Genomic DNA, 10,984 nt, shown 5'->3' with positions numbered 1-10,984 from the left:
ATACATTTATTTATTTATTTATTTATTTAATAATCACGATTTATAAATCCTTATTTTATATATATATATATAAAGGATTCCAATAAAATGCTATAAATTAGATTTACTTAAAACCTTTGACACTTTAAATTTCTTTATTTTTGAACATTTTAGTTTCATCTCGAACAGTCGAGTTGTCTTTTCCCCAAACGCTCGAGTTTCCTCTTAAATAATGAAGTTGTCTTGTTTCTGAATGTTCAGCCTCCTCTCGAATGATCGAGTTGTTTTTATTTCGAACGTTTGAGTTTCCTCTCGAACGTTTGAGCCTGTCTGAGAACATTTTGTGTTTAGCCCCCTCTTGCAAAAGCCCATAAAAAGCTATCTTTATCCTAAAATAATGCCATTTTCGCCTTCTTCTCCCCCCCCCCCCTTTTTTTAACACCAGCAGCCCATAGAGGAGAAAGAGAGAGGTTTTAAAGAGAAAATGTGATTTTGTTTTGAGCCTTCTTCCTCAAGAAAATGTAACCCCTAAACCTCAATCTCATTTTAATATGTATTAGCATATTATTAGGTAAATCTGGCTGTAGAACTATATACGATGCTCATAGTATTAAAGTATTGATTAAGTGATTAAATTTACTTATTTCTATTAGTTTAAACTTTTAAAAAAAAGTTGCAATCCATCACATACAAATAAATTGACTTTCATCTGCTCGCTTAATTATTTTACGAAAATGACATCTAGTACATAGTTTTACAGCGTCTTTCTCTCATCCTCTCATTTTTCAAAATTACCATTGAATCAATAGGGTCCATAGGTAGGACTCATATAAACCCTACAAATTCAATGATAATTTTAAAAATTGAAAAGACGGGAGAAGAACCAAGCTAGAAATGAAATGGATCATTTCTCTTTTACACAGCAGAGAAGGAAAAATACATAGTTATACAACACATACAACAAAAGTACTGCAATTTCCCCAAGCCATGAGTGACACAGAACCAATTTATTCTTCGCCCTTCCTCTTCACTACGATAAGCTACTTAATACTATCATCTGTTCAACAAATTCATTATTGAAGCCACACGTTTCTTTTTCATGGGCCGCAATGACTCTGGCCGTTGTAAGGAGGAGCACATCTCTCAGTTATTGGAGGCGCTACCCTATATCCAGGCTGGCCTAAAACCACGGCAGCTTCATTCCCTACAATTTTTTTAAAATTATAAATTTTCAAATTATGTAAATTTAGGTCGTTTCATGCATTGAACGACATGAAAAGTGTTACATATTAAAAATGTGACATGTAAACAATGAAAATTGAGTATATTTTTATCAGGTTCTTATACTTTATGTCGTATACAAGCTTTGAGAAAAAAACTGTGTTTTGGTTTAGTAAAGAAAAAACGTCTCTTCAAAAGTGAAGAAAAAGCTTTTTAGAATTTTTTTTTTTGTTTTTGTTGCCTCGATAATATGTCATATCTTAAATATGTAGTACTTTTTTCGCCATTCGATGTAAAAAACGGCTAAAATTCACATAAATTGATAATCTAAAGTTTCTTTGAAATTGTAGAGGATCCTAATCGGCTCTGCTACGCCTATAAAATATTTGATCTCTACATGATAAATCCAAAATCATACTCATACCTGGTACTGGTTAATTAGTCTTTTCTGTTTAAATTTTCTTTTAACATTTCTCACCTTATTGATCGAATATCATAAAATTTGTTATTGATATGACTAATCCTGCACCCTCTTGCTCAGTTTTCCGAAGTATTATTGCTATTTAAGATATATATAACGTATTAGATTACTAGCCGAAAATTTTCAATCATATCATATTAATTAGTTGATTCTAGTACGATCAATAATATATATATAATCAACCAAGATTGCAAAAAGTTAAAATATTGCTGAAATGAATGACCAAATTAATAATAATTAAGTAGACGCACGAAGCATTCCCACTGAATCTCTTATTATTCTTGCATTAAGATTAAGAACGGAAAAGATCATGAAAATCCACCCTAGTAACATTTTTTTTATTCAATTAGAAAAAAAAAAAATAAAATAATAATAATAATAATAATAATGAAGCAGAGTTTCATCGTGTATGTAAAGAAGACACATGCACATGTAAAGCTAATGAATGTTGAAAATAAGAACACAACGGAATTCGTAGTCTCACCGCCGCTGGAACCAGATAATTCTCGAGCATTTATGTCGGAAGGAAGAAAGAATATGGAAGCCAAAAGAATGCATGCTATAAAAAAGGTCTTCATATTGGAGAGGAGAGTGGACACTGTTTGCTTTATGCTTTATCCCCACTTACCTACACCAACTATTATTTATAGTGGATTAACTCTGGAGACGAATTCTGGGTGTGTGTGAAAGAGAGAGATTCTAATTTGACCGTTTAAAATAATAGAACGAGTAAGCTAAAAACAACACAAGAATTAATGAAAATATGCTGAATTGGAAATAATGCATGAAAAGAAAGTTCAACACATTTTAATCAAACGGTACTGATTTTAAAAGGGGAAATGCTACTTTTACAACAACTGCACAACAAGTGCAGCAGTCGGGGCCTTTTTAGAAGCCATCTCATTTTTTTGATAGACACATAATAAACACTTAGAGTCCGTTTGAGTTTTCAATTTCAAAAAGTACGATTTAAAATAACGATTTTAAAATTTGCGATTTGAAAAAAATGATTTTTAAAAACGCAGTTAAGCGTTTGGCAAAATCGCAGTTTAGCCTTTAAAATCGTAAATTAGCCTTTAAAATTTCGCGTTTTCAAAAAGGCACCATCTTACCTGAGATTTGAAAAAGCAGATTTTTTGCGTTTTCAAATCGCAATTTTTAAAAACGCAATTTCCAAACGATTTATGTTTTGCGATTTGGTTTAAAATCGCACCCATTGTCTATGAAATCGCAATCCTAAACGCATCCTTAATGTATTATTAGAATTACTTATTTTTTCAGAATGCTAATCATGGAAATATTGAGTAAGTCTAATAATACATTTAAGTGTCAATAAAAAAATAAAATGGCTTTTAAAATTACTATTTGATCGAATTTATCATTTGATCAATCACATGTCTAATGGTGATTTTAAATACCACCTCATTTTTTTATGGATACTTGATAAATACTTAATGTATTTGTAAAATTACTCGAAAATATTTAAGTGGAATAAACCGGCAACTGTTGGAGCAATTTTTTTTCTGGCGAAATGAATTCTTTTGCACATAATAAAATTAAGCATTAAGCATTGGATGAACGGATTAGAAAAAAGAGAAAAAGAAGAAGAAAGAATTGCAAGAATGACTAAATTAAATTACATGGAAACTACATGGCTCGATTAATTGTTGCATGCTGTGTCAAGTGTCGAGTTTTTTTTTTCTTTCTTTTTTTTTTTTTTTTTAACAAAAAAAAAAAAAGAAAAGAAAAGCAATTAGCGATTGATATCATGGATAAATCACAAGTTTCAAAGAAGAATTGCCGAGAAATTTCCAGAAATTTTGTCATGACAACCTTGTCAAATTAAGTCGTTAATCTCACGTACACCAAATTTCTTAAACTCGACCGTGAAAGATTAGACATCAGCATTGACGACGTTGACTTGGAAAGTCTTCATGATCATGGCCGGCTATTCTACTTTCTACAACTCTGTGCACGGCGTCCTTAACCAGGTAAAATCTTGCTAAATGAAAATATATATAGTTGTGTATGTTATGACTTGGGTGTTGAATCTGAATATTATTTAAATTTATTGCATGAATTACGAGGTTTGACTTTGTGAGATAAAATTTGAAAAAATTTAAAATTTTTTCAAAAAGTTGAATAAAATATAATTTATTTTTTAAAAAAAGTTGAATATTATTTTAAATATTATTCAAAACAAACACACTATTAATGACTCGGGTTGTCAAAATATATATAATAATAATAATTGTATCTTCTTCTTCTTTCCCACAAATTCCAAGTACAAACATGTAAGTTACGGAATGTTGAGCATTTTCCATATCTCCACCGACTCCAACTTCATCCTTACCGAGTGCTCAATGCTGAAATTACCCAAGTCATAACTAATTGATGGCTTCTCCAACTACACTTTGCAAACATGACATGTTTGCATGCTTCACTCTACAAGATTATTGACTGTGGTAATTTCTTGAGCATCCTCCCATTAAAGAAAAAGACAAGATCAAAGGATCAATCAAATTTAACATGATTTAAGGTTGGTTTGAACGTCTAATTGATCTTAATGCATTAGTTTGATCCATCGTGTAGGGTACAATTGAATGATCAATCGTAATACCATTGATGAGTCTATCGAACTCTTGAATTTTTTATCATCTCAGTGCACTAGTTCGATCAATCATGATACCATTGAAGGGTATTTCAAACTCTTAAATTTTTTATCATCACGGTACACTAGTCTGATTGGTCATGATAAGATTAAATGATCGACCAAACTCTTTGGATTGAAGAATCATCTTGATGCAATAGTTTGATCAATTATGATACGAGCTAATGTTCGATTGACCTCTTTGGATTAGATAATTACCATTTTACCACTCACATTAAATTTTGAATTTTTTTTAAATAGATATTAAAAGTCTCACCGCGTTGGTACATAAACATTTATGTCGGAAGGAAGAAAGAATATGGAAGCCAAAAGAACGCATGCTATAAAAAAGGTCTTCGTATTGGAGAGGAGAGAGTCTGTTTGCTACTTTGCTTTATGCTTTATCCCTACTTACCTACGCATACTATTATTTAGGAATAATTGCACCGTTGATCCCGTGGTATGTCATAATTATTTTTCACTCCCTATGATTTAAAAAGTGCATGAGAGGTCATTATGGTTAGCGATAATTACAAATCGATCTTTACAGTCAAATTCCGTTAAAAATTTTAACAGATTCTGTCAAATGCCACGTCAGCGTCATGTGTCGCTAATAAGATGGCGACACGTGTCCATCTAAATAAAAAAATATAAATTTATTAAAAAAAATTATTTTTTAAAGAAAACAAAAAAACAAAAAAGATGAAAAAAAAAAAAAAGCCAGCAAAGGGGTGGCTGGGCGCCACCCCCGGCGGCCTTTGGGGGTGGCTCGCGGCCACCCCCTTGCCCCATTTTTTTTTTTTTTTAAAAAAATAAGTTTATTTATTTATTTTTTAATAAATTTATATTATTTTATTAAGATGTGCATTCAGTGACACGTGGCACTGACGTGGCATTTGACGGAATCTGTTAAAATTTTTAACGGAATTTGACTGTAGGGATCGATTTGTAATTATTGCTAACCACAAGAACCTCCCATGTACCTTTTAAACTATAAGGAGTGAAAAATAATTATGGCATACCACAGGGACCACGGTGCAATTATCCCTATTATTTATAGTGCATTAACTCTGGAGTCGAATTCTGATTGTGTGTGGAAGAGAAAGATTTTAATTTGGCCGTTTCAAATATTAGAATGAGTAAGCTAAAAACAACACAAGAATTATTGAAAATATGCTGAATTGGAAATAATGCATAAACAGAAAGTTCCACACAAAAAGGGGATTAAAATTAAAGGACAACGGAAAAAGAATCAACGTAATAAGACTTACTAACTTTGGAATAGTCCATAAATTAAGAGTTAAATATAATTCACCCTTTAAAGTTGTCATACATTTTAAATTCGACTACCAAAGTTTAAAAATTTACAATATGCCCCCCCAAGTTTTCAAAATTGTCAATGTTGCCATTCTATTTGACTTATCTTTCAAATCAGACGGAATTTTGAACACGTGCGTATCTCGTGAATTTTTTTTTATGTAAATTTATCCATTTTACCCTCACTCCAAAACGTCGTCATTTTGTCTTTAGGGGGGCAAATTGAAAATTCAGGAAACTTTGTGGAGGCAAATTGCAAATTTTTAAATATTGACTAACAACTAAAAAAAAAAAAAGGAAAAAAATACAATTTAGCCCTCTAAACTACCACCATTTTTCTGGATAGCCCCCCAAACTACCAAGGCTTGCACTCTGGCCCCCCAAACTACCAAAACCTTTGAAAAATGTTCCTTTGGGCGAAATATTCCCATACAAATAAAAAGATTTTAAAAAAAGATTTTATAAAAAGATTTTAGAAAAAATTTTAAAAAATAAAATTTTATTTTAATTTGTTTTGAAATTTTTTTTTTTAATTTTTTAATTGAAAAATGACACGTGACAGGGGTATTATGAGGATATTTCGCCAAAAGAGGCATTTTTCAATGGTTTTGGTAGTTTGGGGGGTTAGAGTGCAAGTCTTGGTAGTTTAGGAGGCCATCTAGAGAAAATATGGTAGTTTTGGAGGTTAAATTATATTTTTCCCCAAAAAAAATAAAAATAAAAATTATGTTTAACAAAGATATACACATTGACTAACAATAATTATATATATTCAAATTGGGAGAGCCATAAATAACATCTAACAATAAATTTAAATTACCGACAAAAGTTCAATCATAAATTATAGTTATAAATCAGTCCCAGAACACGTTTTTTGTCCATTAAGTTAACAGATTCTGATAGTCAACCACGTCACACTCAATAGGAAGCCGACATGTGTCCATTAAAATAAAAAATTGTAAAATCTAATATTCATCCAAAAATAAAAATATAATATCTAATAAAAATAAAAACAAAAACAAAAACAAAAATATTTGTTTGTTTGTTTGTTTTTTTTTTTTGTTTTGTTTTGTTTTTTTTTTGTTTTAAAAAAAGAGAAGCAAATACTAAAGGGTTGGCCCAAAGGCCACCCTTAGCCCCTAGGCGTGGCGCGTGGCTACATCTGGCACCTGCGGGTGGCCGCGGGCTCCCCTAAGGGCTGGGGGTGGCCCTCAATATATATATATATATATATATTTTTGTAATAAAAAATAAAAAAATTAGAAAAACAAATATTTTAAAAAATAAGTTTTCAGAATTTTCAATTCACCCCCCCCCCCCCCCCTTAAAGGGCAAAACGACGACGTTTTGAAGTGAAGGTAAAACAAAAACATTTGCATTAAAAAAAAAAAAAAAAAAAGTCATGTGACACACACGTGTTCTAAATTCCGTCTAATTTGACGAATAAGCATACAAAATGGCAATATTGACAATTTTGATAACTTTGGGAAGGCACATTGCAAAATTTTAATCTTTGGTAGCCAAATTGAAAATGGGTGACAACTTTGAGGGGGTGAATTGTATTTAACCCATAAATTAATGTAGGGTCTTGAACAATTGGATGCAAGGGCATTTTATGACTGCACATTCATGCAAGGCCATTTTGGAACTCCACATTTGTCCTTTGGAAAAATATTATTGTCGTCAATTACTTCCCTTTATTTTGCACATCCATGGCATGATTTAATATAAAAATCTGGTTAAGATCTTATATGTATGCAGATCTTGCAAAGGAGTCGTTAGAGGCATCACCCGAAGGAAATTAAATTATGAAGACATATCACTTTCCATACTAGCCCCTCTTGAGCTTTGATACTTGCCTTGTTGAGCCCGCATTCCAACCAAAGATGAAAAACCTCTATAAAGGCCAAATCATAGGTAGACAAGTCCTCTCACCCTTCTCGCTTACATTTTGTCTATATACCCTCTTGATTTCACCCTGGTTCCGCCATCACCACCGATGTACCACTCTGACTCTTGGTTCTTTTTGCAGGTCTCCTACACGGACATTCGACATGCATAGACATTGTATCAATAGTTGGGTTTGTCTTTCAGAACAAGAATTCTAACCGAACCGTTGTTCTCTGAGACAAAAGACTAGCCATGACAAACACACAGTTTAGGAGAACATAAGAGGCTCTTGTCGGTATCTCTCCAGCCCACTACACCCCCAAACAAATCCTCGTATGAATCATTAGCCAAATCCTTAACAACATTCTCCACCAAACAAATCCTTAGATGAGTTGTCAGTCAAATTCTCATCAACATCCTCCATCAAACCCCCAAGAACAATGCCTTCTGGCATTGGAAAACCACCTCAATCAAATATCCAAAACCATGAACCTCCTCCTCTGGTAAAACTTCGAGCTGATGCAATATTGCTAGGCCAATTAGAACCAGGGCACCGAAGGTAGCCCACAACGACCAATCAGAACCAAACCAAAAAACTGTTGGAGAAGACTATGAGAGCATCATAAGGAACATTATTGAGAAGAATCCTCCATCATTGCCCCAACGAGAACATAAAAAACATGTGAATGCTCGTCTAATTGAGCTGCAAACCAACTCAAATAAGTTGTTAAGAAGGTTGACTATTGGTACACTTCTGTCATTGATAATATCCACCAAGCAACCAACCTACCCTTCACAAGGAAGATCGTAAAGCTACCCCTCCCTTCGAAGTTCAAGGTTTCCCAGATCGACTTGTGTGACAAATTCAAGGACCTAGGGGGTCATGCAGAAAGTACAAGGCCTACATGACCTTGAAAGGGTTCTGAACGAGATCATGTGTCGAGCCTTCACCCTCACATTGAAAGGACCCGCAACAGATGGTTCAATAGACTCTCATCAGGATTGATCGAGTTGTGCATTGAGTTGGGCAAACACTTCCTTACCCACTTCACTGGCAACTACAAGCGAAAAAGACTGTCGGCCTATGTGCTCACCTTGAAGCAAGGAGAAAATGAGTCCCTTAAGGATTTCATGGCTCGCTTCAACACGGAGGAGCTCTCAGTGGATGATCACGCTGCTTAATACCCCAACTGTAGAAGTATTAATGTAGATCCAAGGCGATCCATATTTCAAATGGTCGGAGCAAATGAATTCAAACCCCGATCAATGTTGTAAGGATAAGTACTATCAATTTCACCAAGACCATGTTAAGGAAAGTGATACAGCCCATATAGGACCACGCACAACTGTCACAAGTAATGATGATCCTGGAATAATACTCAAAACAGCAAGAGAAGATTGTGCCATATTCAGTCCAGACAACCATGGTAATACAGCAACGAAAAAGGAAAGAAGTGTAGATCAAGGTGAAGTAGAAAAGGAAGGTGCTAGAGCTTACACTAAACCAGTGCAAACAAGGAAAGATATTCAACCTTATTTGAATACAAGATCATAATTCTCATAAGTAGTCAATATACTTGTCTAATACTCATGTAATTGACAATCCCATATTTTGTGGGATTGTCCAGTTGTTCATACCTTGTAGAACACTACAGCCTTTTATATAATGCTACGGCATTCACTACTTTTTGTATTAAGGAAAATTTTCCTCTATTCTTCAAATCATTTTATGGTATCAGAGCCTCAAAGGCCTACGCCCAAATTCGATCCTATGGCTTCAAGCTCTTCCTCTGTTCTTCCTTGTTTTGCTCTCCCCAATATCTCCCAAGGTAGCTTTACCAAGCTTGAAGGTAGCTTCAATTATTTACAATGGCAAACTCAATTTATGCCAGCATTATGTACCTATGATTTAATGGGTATTGTGGATGGCTCTGAGCCATGTCCACCACAATTTCTGGTTGATGATAAAGACCAGAAAACCCTCAATCCAGACTATGTTCTCTGGACTAAGAGAGATCAGTTTCTGTTGAGTTGGATTAATGTCACACTCACAGAAAAAGTGCTGTCCACTGTGTATGGACTCAACACATCAAAGCAAGTTTGGTCTGCTCTCTCGAATCGCTTTGCCTCTCAGTCAACATCTCACATAGCTCATATCAAGCGTCAACAGCAGAGTATTAGTCAAGGTTCTAAGACATGTACTGAGTATCTCCAATTTGCTAAATCATTGGCCGATCAACTGGCTGCTGTAGGTAAAACTATTGATGATGATGATCTCATCTCATATGTCATTGGTGGTTTGAATTCTTCTTTCAATGCTTTTGTCACTGTTGTCTCCTTTACTACTCAAATCAAGTCACTAACATTTGATGATTTCCAAAATGAGCTTTTGAATCATGAAATGTTGATTAATCAACAACAATCTGATCCAAGCCAACACCATCCCGCTGCAACAGATATCTCTAGCTTTGCACTAGTCACACAAAAAACACCACAACAATCTCATCCAAAGAACAAGTAGCAATGGAAGCCCACTTCTCGGCCTTTCAACTCAAAGCCATCCTCTGGCTTTTCTGGCCAACGTGCTCTTTTATGATCTGCTGCACCAAGACAGAATTTCAGCACTAATGTCAACAACAGGTCTAAGGCCATAACACCTAGTAATTTCTTTAATAATTCTGAAACTCGTCCTCCATGTCAGATTTGCGAAAAAACTAGTCACCAGGCACTCGATTGCTTCCATCGCATGGACTACTCCTATCAAGGACGCCACCCTCCACCTCAACTTGCAGCTATGGTGGCACAAAGCAATGCTGTGTATGATGACCAGTGTTATGCTGATAGTGGAGCAAATGTGCATATCACCAATGAACTTGAAAACCTGTCAATTAAGCAACCTTTCCACCAAGAGGACACAGTGGCTGTTGGCAATGGTGTTGGTCTTGCCATAGAAAACACGGGTTCAACTACTCTCTCTTCTCTTCATTATAAATTTCATCTTCATAATGTTTTGCATTGTCCTACAGCTTCAGCCAATTTGTTATCCATTCAGAAATTTTGTGCAGACAATTTCTGTTACTTTATATTGACATCTACTCATTTCTTTATCAAGGACCTCAAGACTCATGTCACCCTACTGGAGGGCAGAAGTGAGAATGGGCTCTATCCAATAAGGTTGCCAAGGAATTCTCCCAAATATCTCCAAACTTTTTCTGCTATGTCTGGAATAAAAACATCTACCTTGGGATGACACTTTAGATTAGATCACCCTAGGACTGATGTTGTTTCTAGAGTTATTCAAGAATTTCAACTTCTTGTTTCTTGTCAAAATTTCAATAAAGAAGTTATTTGCAATTCATGTCAAATTGGTAAAAGTAAGAGGCAGCCATTTTCTTTGTCCACTCGTGTCTCTATCCAGCCTCTGCAGTTAATTCATAGTGATGTAT

General features: G+C 34.4%; 1 non-coding gene across 1 annotated transcript; it reads left to right on the top strand.

The window, feature by feature from the left end:
- Positions 1–9,795: 9,795 nt before the first annotated feature.
- Positions 9,796–9,934, top strand: LOC133876593 (small nucleolar RNA Z247). Its single transcript, XR_009901586.1, has one exon. It is a non-coding gene; the product is annotated as a small nucleolar RNA Z247 (small nucleolar RNA).
- The last annotated feature ends 1,050 nt before the right edge of the window (positions 9,935–10,984 follow it).

The sequence above is a fragment of the Alnus glutinosa genome, chromosome 8 (genome assembly GCF_958979055.1).
Source record: "Alnus glutinosa chromosome 8, dhAlnGlut1.1, whole genome shotgun sequence".
NCBI lineage: Eukaryota > Viridiplantae > Streptophyta > Magnoliopsida > Fagales > Betulaceae > Alnus > Alnus glutinosa.
This window is presented reverse-complemented; position numbering and strand designations above follow the sequence as displayed.